This window comes from Thalassophryne amazonica, chromosome 1 (genome assembly GCF_902500255.1).
Source record: "Thalassophryne amazonica chromosome 1, fThaAma1.1, whole genome shotgun sequence".
In the NCBI taxonomy this organism is placed as follows: domain Eukaryota; kingdom Metazoa; phylum Chordata; class Actinopteri; order Batrachoidiformes; family Batrachoididae; genus Thalassophryne; species Thalassophryne amazonica.
In genome coordinates, this window is record NC_047103.1 from 75,698,261 (window position 1) to 75,725,102 (window position 26,842).

At 42.6% G+C, this 26,842-nt stretch overlaps 1 long non-coding RNA gene across 1 annotated transcript; it reads right to left on the reverse strand.

Moving 5' to 3' along the window:
• Positions 1-626: 626 nt before the first annotated feature.
• Positions 627-25,999, reverse strand: LOC117511940. The gene is made up of 3 exons (XR_004561156.1): positions 25,442-25,999; positions 9,512-9,524; positions 627-640 (listed from the first exon to the last, which is right to left on the reverse strand). It is a non-coding gene; the product is annotated as an uncharacterized LOC117511940 (long non-coding RNA).
• Between the last annotated feature and the right edge of the window lie 843 nt (positions 26,000-26,842).

Here is a 26,842-nt window from a genome sequence, read left to right on the forward strand (position 1 = left end):
CACCTCAGGGAGGTGTGGTGGCTGCTCTCTGTTGGCCTACTGTCACTTGAGTCCACTTTCTTCACATAGACTTTTAAAAGTAATGAATATGCAGCCTCAAAACAGCAATGTGGTGTTGGCCACACCAATAATGCACAAACACTATGCGCTGTATACAACAGTGCACCACTGATCATCAAGATAAAGTCCTTTGTTGTACAAGCGTTTATTTTTTGCCATACCAGAGTGAGGCACAGTTCTATTAAACGTAAATATAGACACTCATTTAAGACAGAAACAAATTAACTCAAATTCTTTTCATCTGACGTTTTCACTGGTGCAGATCTCGCATCGGTGACCTGTTCCTTTCAGCAGTCACAGTTAGACACTGTGGGTTTGGTTTTCAAGGACAGACATGACAGCGCTATAGAACCAGTCATGCTGTTAAATCTGTCGGGAAATTAATACCTTGTTTGTTAGCAGCACACTTTCAATTAATCACAACCCTCTCAGTTCACAGCCAAATGGTTCCTGCTTAGAATAATGTCAAAGAGTCAAGCTTATTTATTCCTGCAAAACATTTTAACACTTCAATCAGCTGTCCTCTCACATGCTCCCTGTGGAGAGTGGATCCATGCACACACTCAGAGATGATTTAGTCCTCCAAATGAGGCATCATAAATCACACTTCAGATGCAATATACAGCTCCACTTGGCCATCTCTGACCCATTCAAAGACGCCGTTAGCCTTCCTGTCATGTTAGAACTACAGAGTAATTAAAAGATATTTTACAGGAGAGGAAGAAATATATGTATTTCTGTTGAGCTCAGTATCAGTGTATTACCACGGTGATACTGATTCTGGAGTCAGTCAACAAGGGTTATGTACTATCAGTGGCAATTCTACACTGAATTACTCCCTGGGCGAGATCCCTTCAAAAAAAAAAAAAAAAAAAGAAAGAAAGAAAGAAAGAAAAAACTTTTTTTTTTTTGCAAAAACAGCCTGTTTTTTATGTTATTATTATTGTTAATTTTTAATATTTTAGAAGTGTCCCTGAAATTGACATCAAAAGGCTACAGCATAAAAAAAAAAACATTCATGAATGCAAAATATCAGTCATTAGACACTATATTAACGTATTTTGGGGAGGAACAATTAACTGCTTGGTTTCTGCCTCGAATTCTATGCTTGGCACATGATAGTTCGATAGATAGATAGATAGATTGATAGATAGATACAGAGACACAGATACTTTATTGATCCCCGAAGGACAAATTCAGCTGTCCAGCAGCAACACATCCACGCATAGACACATACAACACATAAAAAAAATACATACATAGTTATGACTGCTTAAACTATGCTTTGTCTCAAAACAGAGCTGCAGCAAATGGTAAGTCTTTGAAACTACCCACAGATACAGGGTGTCCCCAAAAAAAGTGCCACAAAATTATTTGACTAATTCTGCAACAGCTAATATGAATTATTATTATTTTGTTTCAGTCATCAAGATACAGTTGTAAGCAAAAGTTTGGGTGCCCCTGACAATTTCCATGATTTTTCTTTATAAAAAATTGGCTGTTTGGATCAGCAATTTCAGTCAAATATATCATATAGCAGACAAACTTTGAGTGTGTGACTCTTGTTCATGCATACTTAGTGTTCATATTTCTATCACATTGAATCTCAATTGTGAGGCCTTTCTGTTATATTCATTCTACTCGTACACTTAAGAATATTCATGTTTATAAACAACGTGTTCTGTAAATAGTTGCTTTACTATTTTAATCAAAAACATTGAATCTCATTCTGAGGCTGGTTCTGTAAATATTCATTCATACACTTAGAATATCATGTTGAGTCACACAAACATTGATTTGAATCTCAATTTTAAGTCTGTTTCGTAAATAAGTTTTAAAATAATAAATAAACAAAATTTTTGATCAATTCAATCAATTTCAGACAAGTGTACCAATGTAAGCCCCACCCTTTCTGGTCAAACCACGCCCACCTCCGGATAGGCACCGCCCACTCCAAGTACAATTTAGAAGGTTGAACAGATACGATAGTGATGTACTCGCCCAACCCTAATTTTAAAACTTTTAATATCTCTCACAGTTTTTCAATAGAATGTAGTACATATCAATATGCTCTACCAAATGAGTCAGTTGACCCATTAAGAGTTTAAACTGGAGAGAAACTGCTGAACACTCCTGCATTGATTTGTTCATGACTAAAATTCCAACATTTGGGAGGAAAGATGCCAATCTGTAGTTTTTATATTTTAGATGCCAATCTGTAACTGATATTATTCTTGATGAAGTCCCTTTGCACAAATTAGCACGCAAATGAGCTCAATGACCGACTATTATTGGTTGAGAAAGTACACGTGGGCTATAGCCCCCTGGGGTGCCATGAAGGCACTGTAGATGAGCCATAAGAGGTCATAAAAAATACATTTTAGAAATTTGTTTGATTTACATTTGTCATAAAGTTTCAAACAATATAAAAAAATTGGATTTAAAATGTAATTTAACAAAAGCAAAAAGTACCAAAAACTATGGATTATTCTTCATTATCTGACCTAGTTTAACATGATGTACAACCCCATTCCAGTGAAGTTGGGACGTTGTGTGAAATGTAAATAAAAAGAATAGAATGATTTGCAAGATCCTCTTCAACCTATATTTTAATTGAATACACCACAAAGACAGATATCTACAGGGCTGTGAAATGAAAATTGTGGAATCCAAGGAAAATTTTGCAAGGGGGTCGAGCCAGGGTTTAGAAGTGCATATTTTAATGATGCTAGACTCAACTTTTCATTTGAACTGCCAATGATAATGTTGAAATAACAGAATATGATGTGGAAGTAGGACCTGGAATGATTTTCCTTTCAATTGTAAACCAAATTATGCATTAACTCAGAAAAATTAAACTACATGAAATTCATGAAGACTGTCAAAGCATTTCAAAACCACAGCTAAATGCTTGTTTGAAAATCAGGGTAAAATATCAACAACACACATTTTAGTAAAAAAGTCACATTGTATAAATTCCTGTAAATCCACAGCGCTCTTTATCCCATGAAAAATGTTGTGTGGGACGCCAGAAGAGGCGTACTGCTGGCCCACCACCAGAGGGCACCCTGCCTGAAGTGCGGGCTTCAGGCACCAGAGGGCGCTGCCACCATGGACACAGCCGGGGGTGACAGCTGTCGCTCATTACCTCTTGACAGCTGTCACCCATCTACTCAACATCATCTCACTCATAAAGACCAGACGTCATCTCCACCTTGTTGCCGAGATATCATACTTCATAGGAGGTAATACTCTCAGCCTTTTGTGAGATTTGTAACTCTGTTATTGTGAGAATTTGCAGGAAGAACCGGTCCGTTTGTGAGGAGGCTGTGCAAGACGCGCTCCTTTTCAGCTGAGACCGCTGCAACATATTGAATGAGAGGTGGAGGTGGCATTCCCACCGTTGTTGTTACTGGGTGTACCACAACACCACACTTGACTGTCTTTGTTCTTCGCCAGCAGTACCAGATCCGACCGTCGGGGACGGTGATCACCGGGGAATTCGGACTTGGCGGGCTCCAGTATTCACCAGGTTCTGGGGCGGCGGAAATCTGTGGTTCCGGCTCTTCTCAGACAGACGTCTTCTATCCTCGAGCCTGCCCACACGTCACCTCGTGTATGACTGTTATGAGTATTCTGTGATTGTCTGTATGTTCGTTGTGCACATTCACAACATTAAATTGTTACTTTTGGCTCATCTATTGACCGGTCATTTGGCGCCCCCTGTTGTGGGTCCGTGTCACTACACTTCCCATAGGATATCTCGGCCAGCGTCAGGACTCCGAGGGGCGTCACCCGGCTGTTGAACGACCATGGGAGGCAGGGAGCGCAGGCGTCTGCAGGAGACGTGATTGGTGAGCTGCAGCACATTCTCACCGCCTTTACGGCTCGGTTGGATCAAATGACTGAGCAAAACATCCTCATGAACCGCAGGGTGGAGGCTCTCTCCGCACAGATGGCGGCGAGTGCTCAGGGCGCTGCTGCGGCTCGTCCTCCTGCCGACCCTGTGCAGGATATAAATGTTCCAGTGGTGGTTCAACAACCCCTCCCACCATCCCCTGAAGCATACATAAGCCCTCCTGAGCTGTACGAGGTTGTGTGGAGACGTGCGCGGACTTCTTATGCAGTGTTCACTCGTCTTCGCACAACGTCCCGTCATGTACGCGTCAGATACTAGTAAAATAGCTTATGTGATTGCTCTGCTTCGGGGTAAGCACGCGCCTGGGCTACGGCGCTCTGGGAACAGAACTCGACGGTTGTTATCAGCATACACTGGTTTGTGGGGGAGTTCAGAACAGTGTTTGATCACCCTAACAGAGGGAGAGACCGCTTCAACTGTGCTGCATGTCAATGAGACAGGGACGCGAGAGCGCAGCCGCTTATGCAGTCAACTTCCGCATCGCAGCGTGCGAGGTCCGGCTGGAATAACGTTGCGCTCCGCGCCGCCTTCGTAACGGACGTCGTGGTTCTGAAGGAGCAGCTGGTAGCTAAGGAGACCCGCGGGATTTAGATGGGCTTATCAATCTCGTTATAACGGTTAGACAATCGGTTGGAGGAACGCCGTCGGGAGCAGAGGCGAAGGCGTGACTGGATACGCGCCGCCCCTCTCCCTTCTGGGTTCGATAAGGCGCCGCCCTCCCACGCTCCACAGCCGCAGCGCTTTGTGGGCAACAGCTCCCCCTGCTGACGTTGTTAGGGAAACGCACAGGGCCAAAATGGGGAGGCTGATCCGTGGAGAGTGTTGTCTCTGCAGCTCAACTGAGCACACACAGAGAAACTGCCCAAACGGCCAAACGACAACAACCGCCCTTAGAGACTGGGCTAAGGAGGGTCAAACCATTCAAGTGAGACACACACAAATTGCCACACGACTCCCCAGTCACAATCTGAGCGGGGATTTAACCCTTCAAGCCCGAGAACTGGTGGACACGGGGTCAGAAGGGATCTGCTAGACAGCAGATGGGCAAGGGAGGTAGGGCTCCCTCTGGTGGCGCTTCCTTCGCCATTGCAGGTGCGGGCAATAGATGGCACCCTCCTCCTTTACTCACACACAAGACACACCAGTAACTCTGGTAGTTCTGGAAACCATCAGGAGGAGATTGAGTTTTTTGTGCACTCTCTACCTCCCGCGTGATTTTGGGCTTCCATGGATGTTGAAGCACAATCCCCGGATTGATTGGCCGTCTGGGGTGGTGGCTCAGTGGAGCGAAACCTGCATCGGGGGTGTTTAGGATCCTCGGTTCCTTCCCGGTTCACAGGCTAAGGAGGAGGTCAAAGTCCCTCCCAATCTGACGAGGCAGTGCCGGGTGAGTACCACGATCTTGCTGACGTCTTCAGCAAGATTTGGCACTCACCCTTCCCCCGCACGTCCGTACGATTGTGCCATTGATTTGGTTCCAGGCGCGAGTTCCCGTCCAGCAGGCCTGTACAACCTCCTCACGACCTGAGCGCGAATCAATGGAGACCTACATCCGGGACTCTTAGCTGCCGGGCTGATCCGAACTCCACCTCCCCGATGGGGGCAGGTTTCTTTTTTGTGGGCAAGAAAGATGGCGGACTTCGTCCATGTATTGATTACAGGGGCTGAATTAGATTACGGTTCGCAACCGATACCCGTTGCCATTGTTAGATTCCGTGTTCACCCCCCTGCATGGAGCCAAATCTTTACTAAGCTGGATCTTAGGAATGCGTATCACCTGGTTCGGATCCGGAAGGGAGACGAATGGAAGACGGCATTTAACACCCGTTAGGTCACTTTGGAGTACCTGGTCATGCAGGTTCGGCCTCACCAACGCCCCCGCGACCGTTCCAAGCCTTGGTTAACGACGTCTTGCGGGACTTCCTGCAACCGATTCGTCTTCGTATATCTGCGACGATATTCTCATCTTTTCTCCGGATCCTGAGACCCATGTCCAGCATGTACGTCAGTCCTGCAGCGGTTGGTAGAGAACCGACTGTTTGTGAAGGGGCGAAAAGTGCGAGTTTCACCGCGCATCTTTGTCCTTCCTGGGGGTTTATCATCTCCTCTAACTCCGTCGCCCCTGATCCGGCCAAGGTTGCGGCAGTGAGATATTGGCCCCAACCAACAAGCCGTAGGAAGCGGCAACAGTTCCTCGGTTTTGCTAATTTCTATAGGAGGTTCATTAAGGGCTACAGTCAGGTAGTTAGCCCCTGACAGCCCTGACCTCTCAAAAGTCCCCTTCACCTGGTCGGATCGGTGCGAAGCCGCGTTCAAGGAGTTGAACGACTGTTCTCTACTGCGCCAGTTTTGGTGCAGCCCGACCCTAGCCGCCAGTTCATGGTTGAAGTGGATGCCTCTGACTCAGGGATAGGAGCCGTGCTGTCCCAGAGCGGAGAGACCGATAAGGTTTCTTCAACCGGCCTGTGTGCCTACTTTTCCGCAGGTTGACCCCGGCTGAACGGAACTATGACGTCGGCAATCGAGAACTCCTTGCGGTGAAAGAGGCTCTTGAGGAGTGGAGACACCTGTTGGAGGGAGCGTCTGTGCCATTCACGGTTTTCACTGACCATCGGAACCTGGAGTATATCAGGACCGCCAAGCGGCTGAACCCCAGGCAAGCCCGCTGGTCACTGTTCTTCGGGCGTTTCGACTTCCGGATCACCTATCGCCCCGGGACCAAGAACCAGAGATCGGATGCCTTGTCCCGGGTACACGAAGACGAAGTCAAAACAGAGCTGTCGGATCCACCGGAGCCCATCATTCTGGAGTCCACTATCGTGGCCACCCTCACCTGGGACGTGGAGAAGACGGTCCGATACAGCGACCACATCACTGCAGATGCTGCACCGATCCATCTGTCGATCTCACGCTCCATCTGTCTCTCTCTTGTGAACAAGACCCCGAGATACTTAAACTCCTCCACTTGAGGCAAGGACACTCCACCGACCTGAAGAGGGCAAAGCACCTTTTTCCGGTCAAGAACCATGGCCTCGGATTTGGAGGTGCTGATCTTCATCCCGAACGCTTCATACTCGGCTGCAAACCGCTCCAGTGCACACCGAAGGTCCTGATTTGACAAAGACAACAGAATCACATCATCCGCAAACAGCAGAGACAAGATTCTGGGTCAAAACCTATCAAACCATTTGTGGTATAAAACAGTAACTTTATTAATATTTACATGTAAAATGTATGCTTACAAATTACTGCTGCATAATAAATTCCTAAATCACACCATGTGAATTTGCACGACACATACGTACGCCAGCAAGCAGGAAAACCCCACAGGCACATACAGCATAGCATCATTAAAAGTACACATCCCATGCACCAGCTGTACTGCAGTCTTATGAAATTTGCCAAAATAAAAATAAAATTGATGCAGGCTGATTTCAGCATGCAGGCAAAATATATATCATCATTTTTGAATTGTTTATCTATAAAGAGCAAAAACTGAAGAAAATCAATTGTAAGGACTGAAAGACGTTTCTGTAGGAAGTATTTTAGCCATAAGGTCAAGTAAGAGGGGAAGTGTTGGCTTTTTAAATACTTGAAAGACACTATACTCAAGAGGATTTAGTACTGCTTTAACGGACTGATGCAGCAGGTGGCAGCAATGTAACAATAAGGATGCCGGCTGCCGTTATATGCCACAAAAGAAAGATTAATTTGTTTTGATTTTCTCCACACAATTGAAAAAGTGCATTTCAAATCAAATAAAGCCATAAAATACATACAGTTGTATGCAAACATTTGGGCACCCCTGATAATTTTCATGATTTTCCTTTAAAAATCATTGGTTGTCTGGATCAGTTGCCTCTCAAATAACCTGAAAACAAAGAATGTTCAACATCATGGTTTAGGGGAAGGATACAAAAAGCTTTTTCAGAGATTTCAGATGTCAGTTTCCACTGTGAGGAACATAGTGAAGAAATGGAAGACCACAGGCACAGTATTAGTTAAGTCCCAAAGTGGCAGGCTAAGAAAAATCTCAGATAAGCTGAATCGAAGGATGGTGAGAACAGTCATAGTCAACCCACAGACCTGCTCCAAAGACCTACAACATGATCTTGCTGCAGATAGTGTCTCTGTGCATCGTTCAACTATACAGCACACTTTGCACAGATGCTGTAATGCAAAGGAAGCCTTTTCTGCATATACACCACAGTCGCTTGAATTATGCCAAAGCACATTTGGACAAGCCAGCTTAATTTTGGAATAAGGTGCTGTGCACTGATGAAACTAAAATTGAGTTATCTGGACATAAGGGGCGGTATGCATGGCTGAAAAAGAACACTACATTCCAAGAAAAATGCTTCCTACCTACTGTAAAACTTGGAGGTGGTTCCATCATGCTGTGTGGCTGTGTGGCCAGTGCAGGTACTGGGAATCTTGTTAAAGTTGAGGGTTACATGGACAACAAGACAACGACCATAAACACTGCTCAGAATCTACTAAGGCATTCATGCAGAGGAACAAGTACAACATTCTGGAATGGCCATCTCAGTCCCCAGGCCTGAATATTATTGAAAATCTGTGGTGTGATTTTAAGAGGGCTGTCTATGCTCGGAAACAAACAAACCTCAGATGTTTTGTGAAGAACGGTCCAAAATACCTTCAACCAGAATCCAGACTCTCTCAGGCTGTTGGCTCTACTACATAATGACATATTGTTGTCTGTTGGAGTGCCCAAATTTATGTACCTGCTTAATTTTGTTTAAAGAATTATTGCACTTTCTGTAAATCATGTAAACTTCATTTCACTTCTCAAATATCACTCTTTGTCTGCTATATGATATATTTAACTGAAATTGCTGATCTAAACAACCAATGATTTATAAAGGAAAATCATGGAAATCATCAGGGGTGCCCAAAGTTTTACATAGAACTGTATATATGTGTTGTTTTAAGTTAGTGGTTTTATATGACGACATAAAAAGAACATGGAAACAAATTTTGACAAAAATCCACATAGAAACATCACAGTGGATACATAGTGGCTCATTATTCATGGCTTATTATTCGGTGGCACTGAGGCTTTATATTTCATGGTGGGTGACACTTTTGTGAGCTGACGCTGGTAGCCGACAGCAGGATTGGAGGGTGTTCAGCACAGGCTGCTGTGTGGTTGGTGTTCATCCAGCACTGACACACACATAAACCTGAAAAAGCAGAACTCAAAAATACTGCGGTAATCAGTTGCCACAATATTTTTGAGTTCATAAACTGTTCTCACAACTTAAAACTTTAGATTACATGCTACTTGTACTCTATGATTACATCTAATTTAGGTGTTCATGAACTCAACTCAAATATTTTCAATTAGCTAATATGACTTCAAGTTTTCAGTCCTATCAACTCAAACATTTTCAGTAAATAGGAATTGAATTTTAAGTTTTCAATACATGGGAATAACTTAACAGAACTTTGAAAAACAAGCTAACAGAATTTAAAACAAATAAGTACACAACCACATTATTTTATGTCAACAGAATTCATTACTCTTACTTTTGTTGTCATTGTTTTCAGTACACAGAACTCAAACATGGCATGTTCTCAAAAACGTGACTCAAAACTTAAAAATTCTCTGGCAACTGATTACTTCAGTAATACTGAGTACACTGAACGTAATGTGTCTGTCATAAACATTGTTTTGAAGTATTTTTCTTGCCCTTAAACTGCAATGTTAACATTAATTAGAAAAAGTCCCAAAGAATTAAAAAAATGAAAAATAAAAATAAAATATATAATAATTTCATTACCAGTCATTCTGATAATCTTGTAGCTACACTGGGGACATGTTACATCCTTGAGCACTTTTGTGTGGTGTTCCTGCCCCATTATAATGCCAAGCTTTATAATGGGAGCAAATACAGGACATTTTACATCCTTAATGTAACAAGTGACTGTATTTTTCTAATGTAGCCAGAAGGTTAATCATTTTTAGACATTTTAAGAAGAAAAATGTCCAAGTATTCTGATTCTAGCTTCTTCAATGTGTATAGTTTCTGGTGTCATTCATCCCCTATAAAATTACATATTTGAATCGGTCATCGTTTTCTGATATTTTATGGACCAAACGATGAATCATTTAATCAAGAAAATAATCTGATAATGAAAACTGATAATAAAAATAAGTAAATAGGACTGAAAGCAGTCATGGACAGGCCCTTGGGTTCCCACGCCACCGCTCAGAGCATGACAAGATGTGGTCAGGTGTGTACAGGGCCAGACACTCATCACACAGTTCAAGTTTCAAGGAAATCAGGCATGAAGGAGTTATGACAAGTTGATGGTTCATCCACTGGGGGGGATCAGAGCACAAACAGAGGGGGCAGATGTGTTCAGGAAGAAAAACCTTTTAATAACTTTTGATCATATGTCTCTGGATGATCTGAAAGAAAATTGAAGTGCATTGAAAAAATCACTAGGAGATCATTCAAATACAATGTGTGGAAAGCACGCCAAAATAAGAAAACTCAAAATGGCAGACTTCCTGTTTGTAGTAGATTAATGGCGTAAGAGACTTTTTTTTTTTTTTTTTTTTACATGTATGCAAGTCACGTGTATCAAAGCCCGTCACAGTGGCGTATTCGTAGAGCTGCTCATTGCGGTGTTGCGTTTCATTTAAATACGCCCGAAATACGCGCATACTCAGCCTTTTTCAGTGTTCGTTCATACTTGCAGCTGCGTGTGTTCGCGTTTTAATGTGCACACAGTAGCGTGTGCCATGCCGCAACAGTTCAGTGCTATTTTCTGCCTCTGTGGAAGTGCGCTCTGTTCTCTACTGCATGGTGTGGTGCGGCTCAAAAACGGAGTCATTTAACATTATTATTTTTTTGTCTTGGTGGATCACTTTCATTGTGTCCAGATTCTGCTGAGTCTGGCTGTGGCAAAGGCTGCCCTGAACGAAACGCTGTGACTCGTTAAACTGGGAGAGAGCACTTTTACTGATAGCGAACGTGGTCTTGGTCTCGGTCTCTCTCTCTGACACAGAGAGAGAGAGACCGCTTTTATTTTAAGGATAGTGCGCGTGGTCTATCTCTCTCTCTCTCTGTGTGTGTGTGTGTCACAGAGAGTGGCGAGAGCGCTTTTATGAAACGATGCGACACAGTGAACAGTCCTCATATGAGTCCAGTATGACAAAGTGAAGCAACAATCTTGCAGTATTTATAGCTCCAGAAGAACAACAGGGAGATGTGAAATGGCGTACAGTACCGTGTTGAAGCGTGGGCGGGCTCACAGTAGCCAACAGTAGCACAGCACTGCGTGTACTCGCGTGAAGGCTCCATACTGTGCTGTACGCCGAGGAAAATTAAACATGTTTAATTTCTTCTGTCCTATGCACATAGCCCTCAACATACTGCTGCGTATTTAGAAAACAACTCGTGAAGTGGGCGGAGAACTGCTCATTTCAGCATAGACGATACGCTGTAATGAGCAGCTCTACGAATATGCCACTGTGACAGGGGCTAAAGGAAGCAGGTCCGTTAGCATACAAAAGGTGTGCCTCCCCCTACACAGGCCTGATGGCTGAAAGTCTCCTCCGAAAAACTCTGCGACAGGAATAAAATACCTTGCTCCAACTTAAAACCTAATAAAAAGATTAATCTGTTTAAGAAAACTTACAATGCGTGATCGTGAAACATCTCTAAACAACGTCTTAAGATCAGGAACGTCATAAATATTCACATGAATATAAGCAAAACCAACACATTCAAGCAGGACGTTTCACTTTAAGTACGCAATTACATGGGTACAAAAAAGGTGGGTCGTCTGCTGCAAGTAAATATGCATGTGTCAAGTGTGAATGACCTATACGAGCGCGGGTGACAATCAATCAATCAATTTTTTTATATAGCGCCAAATCACAACAAACAGTTGCCCCAAGCCGCTTTATATTGTAAGGCAAGGCCATACAATAATCATGTAAAACCCCAACGGTCAAAACGACCCCCTGTGAGCAAGCACTTGGCTACAGTGGGAAGGAAAACCTCCCTTTTAACAGGAAGAAACCTCCAGCAGAACCAGGCTCAGGGAGGGGCAGTCTTCTGCTGGGACTGGTTGGGGCTGAGGGAGAGAACCAGGAAAAAGACATGCTGTGGAGGGGAGCAGAGATCGATCACTAATGATTAAATGCAGAGTGGTGCATACAGAGCAAAAAGAGAAAGAAACAGTGCATCATGGGAACCCCCCAGCAGTCTACGTCTACAGCAGCATAACTAAGGGATGGTTCAGGGTCACCTGATCCAGCCCTAACTATAAGCTTTAGCAAAAAGGAAAGTTTTAAGCCTAATCTTAAAAGTAGAGAGGGTGTCTGTCTCCCTGATCTGAATTGGGAGCTGGTTCCACAGGAGAGGAGCCTGAAAGCTGAAGGCTCTGCCTCCCATTCTACTCTTACAAACCCTAGGAACTACAAGTAAGCCTGCAGTCTGAGAGCGAAGCGCTCTATTGGGGTGATATGGTACTACGAGGTCCCTAAGATAAGATGGGACCTGATTATTCAAAACCTTATAAGTAAGAAGAAGAATTTTAAATTCTATTCTAGAATTAACAGGAAGCCAATGAAGAGAGGCCAATATGGGTGAGATATGCTCTCTCCTTCTAGTCCCCATCAGTACTCTAGCTGCAGCATTTTGAATTAACTGAAGGCTTTTTAGGGAAGTTTTAGGACAACCTGATAATGAATTACAATAGTCCAGCCTAGAGGAAATAAATGCATGAATTAGTTTTTCAGCATCACTCTGAGACAAGACCTTTCTGATTTTAGAGATATTGCGTAAATGCAAAAAAAGCAGTCCTATATATTTGTTTAATATGCGCTTTGAATGACATATCCTGATCAAAAATGACTCCAAGATTTCTCACAGTATTATTAGAGGTCAGGGTAATGCCATCCAGAGTAAGGATCTGGTTAGACACCATGTTTCTAAGATTTGTGGGGCCAAGTACAATAACTTCAGTTTTATCTGAGTTTAAAAGCAGGAAATTAGAGGTCATCCATGTCTTTAGGTCTGTAAGACAATCCTGCAGTTTAGCTAATTGGTGTGTGTCCTCTGGCTTCATGGATAGATAAAGCTGGGTATCATCTGCGTAACAATGAAAATTTAAGCAATACCGTCTAATAATACTGCCTAAGGGAAGCATGTATAAAGTGAATAAAATTGGTCCTAGCACAGAACCTTGTGGAACTCCATAATTAACTTTAGTCTGTGAAGAAGATTCCCCATTTACATGAACAAATTGTAATCTATTAGACAAATATGATTCAAACCACCGCAGCGCAGTGCCTTTAATACCTATGGCATGCTCTAATCTCTGTAATAAAATTTTATGGTCAACAGTATCAAAAGCAGCACTGAGGTCTAACAGAACAAGCACAGAGATGAGTCCACTGTCCGAGGCCATAAGAAGATCATTTGTAACCTTCACTAATGCTGTTTCTGTACTATGATGAATTCTAAAACCTGACAAACTCTTCAAATAGACCATTCCTCTGCAGATGATCAGTTAGCTGTTTTACAATGACACAATGTCTTCCCGCCACTTAGCTATAGGTAAACGACTAAGCGAGTCAACGACTGGTTGATGAAGTTTATTATTGGGATGTAGATCCCATAATGTTTGCCATAAGTTTCTAAAATAATTGTTAATCTTTGGCTTTAGATCCGTGTAGGGTATGTGTATTCCTGTCACATCCATAGCAAGAGCTTCTTTTGCCAACTTGTCAGCTTTTTCATTCCCCTTAATGCCTGTATGACTAGGAATCCAGGCAAATATTACATGCTTACCTGTTGTACCGACAGCATACAAAGTTTCCAAAAGTTGAACAATATACGGATGTGAAAAATTTTTTCCCTGCAAAGCCGACAAACTAGACAGTGAGTCTGTATAAACAACAAATCCAGATTTGTTCAAAAAGATTAAATCATTGGTACAACTCTATTTAAATGTTCGTAGTGATAAATCAATTAATGGGTCAACAAGCTTCCAAGGGGGAATATTAGGTATGCGGAAAGAAGCTATATTAGTAGTACAGAGTATGCATAATAGAGCGTCCTTATTACGTAAACCAAAAAGTTTAATAGCTGACGGCCTACAAGTATAGAAAGTAGAATATCGAGGCATAAACGTACCATCATACATTGGGTTACGACAGTTATTTTTTGCCATCAAAAGGAAGAACACAATTTCATGGTGAAGGCTCGATATTCGGCATGCCGCCACATGGACGCAATTACTCGTAGCATCATGGCGATCATCATGTACATTCACCAACTTGTTCTGCATGTTGGAGAAGTCGAATGAAATTAATGGGGTTAACTATGTGGCATCATTACCTGTGAAAGTATAAATAGAACATTTCCTGTTACCACCGGAGGGCGCTTGACTTAGGTGGGAAGTTAATGGGAATGTTCAAGGCAGAGCCCTCATGTCCACCAAATTTGAAGGATCTACAATGAAGTACGAGGTCTGTCCGAAAAGTAACGGACCTTTTTATTTTTTTCAAAAACTATATGGATTTGAATCATGTGCACTTGCATCAGCCAAGCTTGAACCTTCGTGCACATGCTTAATTTTTTTTTTACGCATGTCGGTTGTGTCACTTGCCTGTGGGCAGGCTTTGAGGAGCACTGGTCCAGCCCCCCTCGTCGGATTTTCATTGTCAGGGAAATGGCTGAGCGACTGCCACTTTGTTCCATGAAAATTTTTTCAGAAACTGTGACAGACAGCCAGGTGGAAACCATTCGGAAAATTCAGATGGCTTTCAGTGAAGATTCTATCGGCATCACACAGATTAAGGACCATTACAACTGGATTAAAGACAGCCCACACCGGCGGAGGGCGCGCCGCGCTCCGAGCGGCCATCGACAGGCTGAAATGACCAGATCATTTCCAAAGTGAAGGCTGTGTTGATCCGGCACGTTGTGTGACTACCAGAGAAATCGCAGAAAATGTGGACATCAGCACTTTTGCGGCACATTCCACTGTTACAGGAGATTTTGTAATGAAAGACGTGCAGAGGAATTCGCGCGTTGGGATGGAGCTGCTCATGGCGCACAACAAAAAACAGCTCCGTGTTGGAAGTCTCACAGGACATGTTGTGGCATGCCCAGCTGTTACACAATTTCTCGGATACTCACTCGACTGAAAAGCCACCGAAAGCCGTCTGAATCTTCTGAATGGTTTCCAACACGGAGGTGTTTGTTGTGCGCCATGAGCGGCTCTGTCCCAAGGCGCGAATTCCTCCGCACGTCTTTCATTACAAAATCTCCTGTAACAGTGGAATGTGCCGCAAAAGTGCTGATGTTCAACTCTTCAGCAATTTCTCTGGTAGTCAGACGATGTCCCGGATCAACACAGCCTTCACTTTGGAAATGATCTGGTCATTTCAGCCTGTCGATAGCTGCTCGAAGCGCTGCGCGCCCTCCGCCAGTGTGGGCTGTCTTTAATCAAGGTGTAATGGTCCTTAATCTGTGTGACGCTGATAGAATCTTCACTGAAAGCCATCTGAATTTTCCGAATGGTTTCCACCTGGCTGTCTTGTCAGTTTCTGAAAAAAATTTCATGGAGCAAAGCGGCAGTCACTCAGCCATTTCCCTGACAATGAAAATCCGACGAGGGGACTGAACCAGTGCTCACTCAAAGCCTGCCCACAGGCGAATGACGCAACCGACAGGCGTAAAAAAACTCACGCTTGCGCATGAAGGTTCAAGCTTGGCTGATGCAAGTGCACATGATTCAAATCCATATAGTTTTTGAAAAAAATAAAAAGGTCCCTTACTTTTCGGACAGACCTCGTATGTGGCAAGACAGCCATTCGAATTGAAATGGCCAAAATGGCAAAAATGACCTCAAAATCGAAACTTCAAATGAAAATAGCCGACTTCCTGTTGACATTTCACCATGACGTCACAAGACTTTTTGTGCATCCCACCATGGTAAATATGTGTACCAAATTTTGTGAGGCTACGACAAAAAACCCCAATGGGGAGGGTCTTTTGAAAATTTGTAGGGGGCACCATTTCGCCGCAAGCATGTGCACGATCCCTAAAATGTCAAATTTCTGATCTGGCCGAATGACTTTGCAAAGTTTGGTGAGTTTTTTAGCATGGGAAAGGGGCTTGAAAAGTGGAAATAATAATAATAATAGGACTGCAATTAAGTAAGTAAGTAATGTTTATTTATATAGCACCTTTCACAGAAAAGGAAAGTCACAAGGTGCTTCACAAAAGACACACAGATAAAAATTCTGAGAATAAAATACAATGTACATCACAACAAAATAACATTAAGACACAGACAGTGGTCATAAAACAGCCCTCACTACTAAGGTTTGAATGCCTGGAGAAACAGATGGGTTTTAAGTTTGCTCTTAAAAACATCGACAGAGTCCAGCGAACAGTCATCGTCATTGGTTAGGTCCTGAGTTTTTTGTTTTTTTTTTAACCAATGGTAACACCCATCTCTCTGCTGTTGAAGTTGAGGGAGTCGTATTTCATTCCAGCCCTCACGTCCTTCAGGAATCAGGAAATTAGTCATTTTGCTGCAGCTGTTTGCAAAACATGCAGCGAATATGAGAATATCATTCCAAAAAAAAAAAAAACATGCGGAAATTCATTCATTCATAATTCAAGTTATACTTGGCCTATTAAATTTTATAAAGTGGTGTGGAGGTTGAAGTTTCCACATTCAACACGCATTCAAAAGACACTGTGACAAAGTGGAGTGGATTGTGTGCTTTGTCCACTTAATTAGGTTGTGTGAATTTTGAAGCAAGGGTGCTTCATTCGACTCCAGAGGGTTAAAGTTATGTAATTGTTTGTGAATATATGGTTGTCTACTTAAGTCAAGAAGTGTTACTCATTCACTGACATTCTGTAGATGCCAAGTAACCTCCAAGTGGTTTGTGTTGCTGAATACACCTCATGTTTTGTGTCATCCTGTAGTTTGTTGTTAGCACTGTTTGCCAGCAGAGTGAGACAGACGTAGGCAATGTAATCGTGTATGAGCAAACACTGATATAAGGGTGTTTTCAAAGTCACGGAGGGATAAAAAAATATATAACTTAATACTAAACTCCCAAAAACCAAAACAAATTAACCCCTCTTCTTTGGAGATAACTGGCGGCTTGGAAACCAACACGGTGCATTACCGCCACCAACTGTTTGGGCATGGAACTGGATGGAACTGAGTCAATGGATTCTGAAGCATGTTGTCAAAAAAATAACCCAGAAACATTCACTATGCGAGTAAAAACTGGGATTTCCAGTAATTTACGGAAGACTTTCATCACTGCCATCAACATGTTGTGGCACCGGCTGGCGCCAAACTGCACCAATGGCCAACTTCTGCGCACATTGGGCGCCAGCACAAGTTGGTCATTCCTGCCGAGGTCCCAGGCAAGAAGGTATGAGGAATCAATACAGAATACACTGATGTTGACAGGATTTAATTGTTCGTTTTCATCCTAAAAGAAATCCTGTCTTTTCTCCCAGCTTGTTCTTGTTGTAGGGGCACTCCCTTGCAGATGGGATTGTGCCGATGCCAGAGAATCACTACACCTTTGGCTTCATGTCAACTCCGGGGGCTGGCGCGGACCAGCTCAGGGCTGAGGTTGAGCATGTTGTTCTTCCTCGGACCCCTGATGCTGTCTGTCTCAATTACCTCTGGAAACAACCAGACGGCCAGCACCATGCCCAAGCATGGGGGCACAGCTTTTTGCTGCTACCTGGCAACTGGCTGCAGTGTCTGGCCAACTGCACAGGTAGGATACGCATGTATTCTTTTTAATGATACTGATGTGTATGGATTAATAGAATTTTGTACTTAACCATTATTGTTATTTTGTGTAGTTTTTCATTATGGACCTTGTCCCATGCTTGACAGTCCTGGGGGATGTTCAAGAGTTTTGCCGTCAGGAATTTCACAGCGTGTCAGCACGCCTTGGTATGTTTGAAATTAAGGCATGGGTTAAAGCAATAAATTTTCATCTGACTGAAATTTTTTCCTGGCAAAAATCAATACCAGCAATTCCCTAAAATGTGGCGTAGTGGGGGCAAACAGTTTTTTTCCTCAATAAACACATTATACAGTAAACAAATCTATTTTAAATAGCCTCTAAGGAGAGAGAGAAAGAGACAAAGCATAAAAAGAATGCAAAACCTGAACTTAAAGGTACATGAAAGGGTGGTGGGGGGCGGGGTGTAGTCTTGATTCTGGAGGATCTGGGGGTGTTCCCCCAGAACATTTTTAAAAGACCAAGTCAAATTTTGTATATTCTGGTGAATTTGAATGGGTTTGAAGCCCTCTGAAACAAAGAAAACTCACTTCAAACTGTCAAGTAAAAACACATTATTGATTATGGGGGGTCTGGGGCATCTCCCCCAGAAATTTTTTAAAAGAACAAATTAAATTTTGTATATTCTAGTGAATTTTAGTGGGTATGAAGCCCTCTGAAACAAAGAAAACCCACTTCAAACTGTCAAGTAAAAATTCTTTGTCTTCTGTAGTATTCTGATCAGTTCTATTCCGGTAAATGCACCAAAAGGGTGCTGTGTCACTGGTTGTACAGTCAATAAAATACAAAATTAGGGCCTAAAGCAACTGACAACATTGTTCTGCTGTGCACAAAGTAACACTGTCACCAGTTTTGAAAACGCATGCACACTGAGAAACTCAAAACTGGCTTATTCACATTTAATCGGTAAAATGCTCTCATTCGTAAAACAAACTAGGGCTGCATTATAACTGCATTATAACACTAACGATTATTTTAGTAATCGATTATTTTTTCAATTAATCTTTTTTTTACTTACATGTGAGTTTTGCCATTATTTCTTTAAGTGAGTTATTATTAAACGGCCTTTATCACACAACATCAACGTTTGAGCTTGTAACAAAGTTATGATGTTATATTCTTGTCAAAAACATACCTGGAGTATTTTGTTTTATTTTGCACATACATACATCACAGACACAGCACAAAGAGATTTCCATCAGGTTTAACCTGATTATGAGCATTTTTAGATGCCTACAGCAACTATCTCAACCACTAACATATTACAGCAAGAGTCCACAAGAGTATTTTAAAGACCTGACTAAAGTGTAATGTGCTATATTTAATAAGATATTTTCATGAAAAAAAGACAAATATGCAGTTTACTGCATTTTATTTTTTCTTGTGTAAAAACACAGCTTAGATGTGGTTTGACCGAAACAAATTGTCATTAAACTTAATAAAACAGGGATGAAGTGGAGGTGTAAGAGTCACTAGGTGTTCACAGGAAAGTAATTTCTATATTCATGTATTTATGTTCATTGTTAGTTGGTTTAATCTTTTCTGTTTTGTTTTATCGGATTCTTTTTGTCTGTTTCTTTAAAACTGTATTGTGGCATTATGAGTTATTATTACTGTTATTGTTGTTGCTATTATTATTACTGATATATAAATAAAAATAAATGAATGTTACAATTTGTAATACATTTGACTCTTTTACAGCTTAATGCTAACTTTAACATTGAAAACGCCATAGACACGCTAACACGTTAGCATCGGTCCCATTTTTAAGTTAGAAAATACATCAACTGTTTCAGATGACCATAACAGGTCGGTTTAACATAAAAAAGTAAATATTACTCACAGATATATGCTCTTTAGGGTTTTAGCGGGGAAAAATTAAGATAAAGCAAAATAAAACAAAAAACTGAAGCAGCAGATCGAAGCATTGCTTCATTGGTTCAAAGTAAAGCCACGCCCTGCTCTACTTGGGGAAGGTCTGCCAATGTTGCCACAAAGACAGGGAAGAGAAAGACCGTGGTTTATAGCAAGCAGGAAACAGAGTGGAGAGGCGTGAAAATTCACAGTCCCTTCCTCCGCAGTCCACGCTGACATTGCTTAGCGCAAAATGTGATGTTGCTTTGACAGTGAGTATCATATTTCTGTTACCAGCGGAAAGTTTAAAAAAGCCAGCATCTGTAATGGTATGGGGGTGTGTTAGTTGCACATGGTATGGCAACTTACACATCTGCGATGGCACCACCAATGCTGAAAGGTACATCCAGGTTTTGGAGCAACACATGCTGCCATCCAAGCAACAGCTTTTTCAGAGAGGCCCCTGCTTATTTCACCAACACAATGTCAAGCCACATTCTGCACGTGTTACAACAGCGTGGCTTCGTTGTAAAAGAGTGCAGGTACTAGACTGGCCTGCCTGCAGTCCAAACCTGTTGCCCATTGAAAATGTGTGGCGCATTATGAAGCGCAAAATATGACAACGGAGACCCCGGACTGTTGAACAGCTGAAGTCATACATCAAGCAAGAATGGGAAAGAATTCCACCTACAAAGCTTCAACAATTAGTGTCCTCAGTTCCCAAACGCTTATTGAGTGTTGTTAGAAGGAAAGGTGATGTAAAACAGTGGTAAACATACCACTGTCCAGCTTTTTGGAAATGTGTTGCAGGCATCCATTTCAAAATGAGCAAATATTTACACAAAAATCAGTTTGAACATAAATATCTTGTCTTTGTGGTGTATTCAATTGAATAGGTTGAAGAGGATTTGCAAATCATTGCACTCTGTTTTTATTTACATTTTACACAACGTCCCAACTTCTTTGGAAATGGGGTTGTAGGTGTACCTCAGTGACGACATAGGGATGCCCCTCCTCATGGAGTTGATGTTGGCTGCCACCATACACCACCTGGAGACACTGGCATCTATGCCACAGGTGACGCGCCCAGTGTCTCCCACTCCTAAACCCAGGCATTGGCCACGGGTTGTTCCTTGTGTGATTGTGGTCGGGGAGGTCCCTGTTCCACGGCTCCCCCTTCCCGACTGGTCTGTAGAGCCGGGCAGGAAGGTAAGGGGTTGAACAATGTAAATATGCTTTCATGAAAGAAGAAAGTTAATTGATCCTTTTTTTTTTTTTTTTTGCTGTTTTTCATTATAGAGGAACCACTCTGGTAACCATGAGCATGGCTCTGACTCACCCTGGAAGAGGATAGTTCATCATGTAGTAAGTTGTCTTCTCATTTAACAATTATATTTACATGACAGCAATAGTTAATGTGTGTGCTTTGTCAGAGAGAATTGCAACTTTTACGAATAATCCTCCTGTCTATCATACAGGTGGATGGTGCTCCAGTGGCCTTGAGGGAGTGGTTCATTCCACTTGAATCCTGTCTGGTTCTCACTGGCTCGGCTGGCTGCAATTGCCAAGGTTGTTCCATCGGCTCTTGGCGGCGTTCCCACAGGCAACAAAGGTAATTAACCTGAAAGTTATTTCTAATAGATGACATATTAATAAATTTGCCTTCCCTTTTTTACACTTGAAATAATACAATAATGTTTGTCTCTAAGGGATTGTTGTCAAAGTGATTGACAGTTTTGTTTTTCCTCACATTAGACCCGGCGTGTGGAACACCAAAGGAAACTTGTTTCCTCAAAGAGCAGACATGCCAGGAAGCAGGTATATAGTGTTTTAAGCCAGATGTGTGTTGCAGGTTAAGCAGTTAACTAGCAATAAAAATTTGGCATGTGTTACGTTATTGTGAAAGAAAGATGAAGTCATAGGTTTTAGTTTGTTTAGGAAGGTATTTATGATTGAATTTTCGTTATGTGCAGCTGGTGGCGACACTTAAAGCTCCGGTGACTGCCAGTGTCATGAAGGAGGCGGCAAAGAAGAAAGTAGGTGCAGTTTTATTTGTGATGTACTGAAAGAGTATGAAGTCAGTGTAAAGAAGCAATACGATATCCCAGCTGTCAATGTAGAGATTTGATAGAACTTGAGAAGTCTTTACAAAGAAATTGAGAACAAGCATTGTCTTCCAGTGTACTTAAGGGAACCCCCCCCCCCCTTCTCTAGACCTCAACATCCATGTTCACTGTCCGCCCTGAAGCCCACGTCCTGGAGCAGGAGGCAAATAGAATTATTTGAAGGTTCTTTGTCTTTCTGTGTGGTGACCCTTCCTGCGGCTGTCCCTCCTTTCCTTGTGCCTGACCAGCCTCAAGGTCAGTGTATTAACCCCTTGCCTTGCAGGTGTTTTGACATTGCTACACATCCAGTAGTGTTAGGGAAATGCCTTCGTACAGCAGCACCTCATTTTGATGTTGATGCGTATGTGACGTGCAGTGTTGTTCAGGCAGTGAGACATAGCATGTCTCCAGTTTGTACCTGGCATGCAGCAGACATTGATGATGTCTGTGTAGAGGGGTGGAAGTTGTCAGCTCAGGTGGAGAAGAGGGGTGGGTTCAGTCAATCCAAGCAATCCAACGGTCAGAAAGGTAGGGACAGCAAAGCATTGTGGAATGCCTAGGGCAAGGCAAGATACGAAAGGAGCCATGCCATCCACTGCAGCTGAGGAGTCTCCAGGTGTAACGGTTTTCCGTGCCACTGGGCCCAGGTTCCTTATGCGGAGAGGGTGGGACTTATCCACCCAGCGGTCGACCCAGTTACCAAACAAAGAAACTACTCATTGGTGAGTGGAATGTTCGCACCCTTATGGATCAAGACGATACCTTCAGACCTCAGAGAAGAACAGCACTTGTCGCCAAAGAATTGGCTAGATACAACACAGACATTGCAGCACTGAGCGAAACGAGACTTGCAGAAGAGGGTTCTCTCTCAGAACCAGGTAGTGGATATACATTTTTCTGGAAAGGCAAAGCTGAACACGAGGACAGGATACATGGAGTTGGATTTGCCATCAAGTCCAGCCTCCTCAAACAGATACCCAATATGCCCACTGGTATCAATGAAAGGCTCATGAAACTTCACCTCCCCATCAACAATAAGTGTTTTATTACCATCATAAGCGCTTACACTCCTACCATGACAAGCACAGAGGAGAACAAACTGCAATTTTATGCCAAATTAGACACTCTACTACACACTGTACCTGGCAACGACAAGCTCCTTGTTCTAGGAGATTTTAACGCTAGAGTGGGCAAAGACCATGAACAGTGGAAGGGAGTAATAGAGCCTTGCAAAAATGAACAGCAGCGGACTCTCATTGTTGAGCAAGTGTGCTGAACACAACCTGGTCATGACCAACATCATGAAAATTCAGTAAGGAATATCTTATATATTATATTCCAATTCTAAGGTGGAACTATGCCAGGATACAAAGGTATATCTAAATATCTAAAAAGGAAGAGTAAAATATGAGAGTAGAAAAGAGTAGAGTAGAGCCACTTAGGTGCCTGGTCTTGAGAACCAGGGATGGTAGGTTAAAAAGCTTTTTTATCCCATGGGAACGCTCCCTAACCACCCAAGTGGCTCAAGAAAAAGGTGTGTGTGTAATAAATAATAAGACATAAGAAGGATAAGACATCACAGGAGAAGATTGTAGTATAGGTAATTTAATATGTAGACTAGTAGTAAAATCAAATGTAGTTAGTAGGCTAAGCTATAAATCTGGTATTTTATTATAGAAACAGAAGCTATGAGTGTGTGAGTGTACTGGTATCTATCTAAAGTAACTCTGTAAGCATACTATAGGAAAATAAAAAGTATAATCATTATGCTATCAAATGGAAACCTAAGAACTTAGGTACTATAGGTTGATATCTTTAAAGGAACACATAAACTGATGAATCATTAAAAATCGACACCATGTAAAATAAAATTGCAAATGGTGAAAATAAGCTAGTTACAGTAGAAGAGCTAAATTAGCTATTAATAAGCCAACCGTACCCAGCAAGCTAACACGATAAACAAAAACGGTAATTAGTGTATAAAGTATAATAGCTTAGTTAAACCTACAGTAACGGTATTAACAAATACATATCAAATAAATGTGGGCAAAAGTATGAATTAATGTGGGTTATCAAACACAACCATGTTTAGACAGGCTGATAAATACAAAACATGGATGCACCCACAATCGAAACAATGGCATATGATAGATTATGTAATCACCCGCCAACGAGACATTAGGGACATCCTCCTTACAAGGGTATTGCGCGGTGCAGATTGTTGGACAGACCACAGACTTGTTAGGGCAAAGTGCAGCATTCACATTGTTCCTACGTATCTTAAGTGCCCAAAACAACACAAAATAGCCTTCAACACTGTTAGAGTCCAGTCAGCTGAACACCTACAGGAGTTTCAAATTAAGCTTGACAACAGGATAGAAGAGCTGGGAACTATGAGTGGTGGACCAGAGGAAAAATGGGACTGTTTTAAAGAATGCATCACAGAAACAGCCAAGGCAGTACTTGGTCCTAGGACAAGACACCACCAAGACTGCTTTGATGAGAATGATGAATGTATACTAGCCCTCCTGAATGAGAAGAGGAAAACCTGCATAGAATGGCAAAACTGTCCAAACACTTCTCACCACGACAAGTATAAAGTGGCCAAGGCTAGAGTACAAAGACAGCTTTGAATCATGCAAAACAACTGGTGGGAACAGAAAGCTGCTGAGGTGCAGCACTACGCAGACTCAAACAACTCTAAAATGTTTACTGCCATAAAAGACATATATGGTCCCCGTAGTGGGAAAGTACACCCCTGATGTCAGCCAATGGTCAAACTCTCATCAAGGATAAAGAGGAAATTAGGACTAGGTGGAAGGAGCATTTCACCAAACTCCTAAACCGTCCTTCAGTTGACGAGTCAACACTGCAGCAACTCCCACAGAGGACTACCCAGGAAAACCTTGACCTACTGCCCTCTGAGGAGGAAGTGAAGAACAACCTTCAGTGGTGCAGTATCCAGCCATTTGAGTTTGAAGCAGCTGCCACTGATCGACCAGCCTGAAGGGCTGTCATCTCTAAAGCCACAACTATGGTCGAGGAGGAGATGTCTAGAAGCTGCAAGGGACAGGCGGCATAAAGCAGCATCGGCCAACCCAGCCACATCAACCATCAGTGCAGGAGGTGTGGAAAGCTGTGTGCTACAGCCTTTGGGTTGAGAAGCCATCAGAGGATCCATCCCCCCTGAGGGTCTGCATAGATGTCATCATCGAAAGCGATGGACTACCAGAGAGAGAGCATCTCTGTGGAGAAGTGTGTTGCTGAGGGAGAAGGTTGCAGTGTTCCTGTGTTGATGGATCCACAGGCTTCCACTCAGTCCCAGAGTTGTGCTTCCGTTAGAGGAAGTTTCCATCAAGGTGACCAGCGGTTTAAATATGGTGGTCTTCAATGTGTAGCCGTTAGTTTAGTTGCTCTAGTGAAACACACCACAGAGTGTGTTTTCATGGTAGCCTGACACACCGGACCAGGTTGTGGTCTCAGGTGATGGGTTGTATACATCCCTGAGGCAAGGCAACCGGACCAATGCTGGCTGAGCGCCTTTGTGTCCTGGATCAGCAGTGTTTCCTTGACGGACAGACATTTGGAGTTTTATGATTTTGTTGCTGGGGATGTTGATGTTGTTGAGGGACAGTTCATTGATGCAGGTGTGCACACAACTCTCTCTGATGGATTGAGTAAGATGTGCACAAAATACAAGATCTGCTTCTTTACACTTGCTGGCCATACTTGTGCCATCATTGGTGAAAGAGGTCAGTATGCAGTAGTGGACTCACATGCTTGCAGTGCGGATGGGATGGTTGATGGTGCAGGGCAGAACGCCGTGCTCTATTTCAGTTCGCTCCAGCATCTGCTGGAGCACTTTTCTAAGTTTGCAGGATCTGTGAAACAAACACCCAAGCTCTTTGAGATCAGTGTTGTTTGTGTGAAGTGCCCAGGTGCAGTTGATGAATGTAGAGGACAGGTTACTGCTCCTACTGAGGAGAGTCCTGTCACACCAGTAGTCTGTGCATCTACTCGGAGAGGAGAAAAACTAAAGCTCCCATCTCGAAAATGCACATCTAAGAAGGAGAAACAAAGTGATGATGTCACTGTGAATTTGGATATTGTGTTTGTTGGGGATGTAGCATGTAAAAATGTGCAATTTCATCCCCTGTCTAAAGATGTTGCTCTCACTCTGTGTAGACAGTTTAACATGGAGTCTGAGAAAGTGGAGTGTACATCTTCTACTCTCGGTCCCTTAGGGACTCCTTGTAGGACAGAGAAGATTGTGGGTGATGGCAACTGTTTTTTAGGGCTGTCAGTCAGGCTGTTAGTGGTACACAAAAGTAAAAGTAAGTCCCTTCGGCTGCTTCCTCGTTTGCCCTCAGGGTCGCCACAGCAAATCCAAGGTGGATCTGCATGTTGAATTGGCACGAGTTTTACACCGGATGCCCTTCCTGACGCAACTCCACATTACATGGCGAAATGTGGAGTTGGAACCTTCTGAACTGAAACCAAGCGCAATAACCACTTGGCCAAGTGGTACACAGAAGTACCATAGGAAAATTAGACTAGCTGTGGGCAGCTTGTCTAATTATTTAGACTAGCTGCTAGGTTATCTAGACTATCTAATTGCTCTCTACCTAGCAGCTAGACAGCAATCCTGTGGCATATCAGGGTATTTTGAGAAGTGAGTATTCCTCTATATCAGAATACATCAAGGATGTGTTATGTTGGTACTTGAGCCATTGAGCTGGAGGTTCAAGCAGCAAGTGATTGTTTAGGTTTGTGTGTACACCTATTATAATGATCGCTGGCTTGAATATAGTTGTCAGGGTAGTAGGTTGTCACATGAAGGTGTGTATTTGCATCATGTTAATGGTAACCCATTACGAGACAGGTGTTTTGTGTCATCAGCCTCAAACACAGAATTGTTATGGTTACTGTAAGGTTAACACACCTGTGTCTGGAGGCTATAGCTTTAGAGAACATAGTACAGTTGAGAGTCCTGTTTCTGCTTTGGGTAGCTTTAATCGGATTAGATCAGATTTATGTGCTTTTTTTGACAAAGAAAAATTT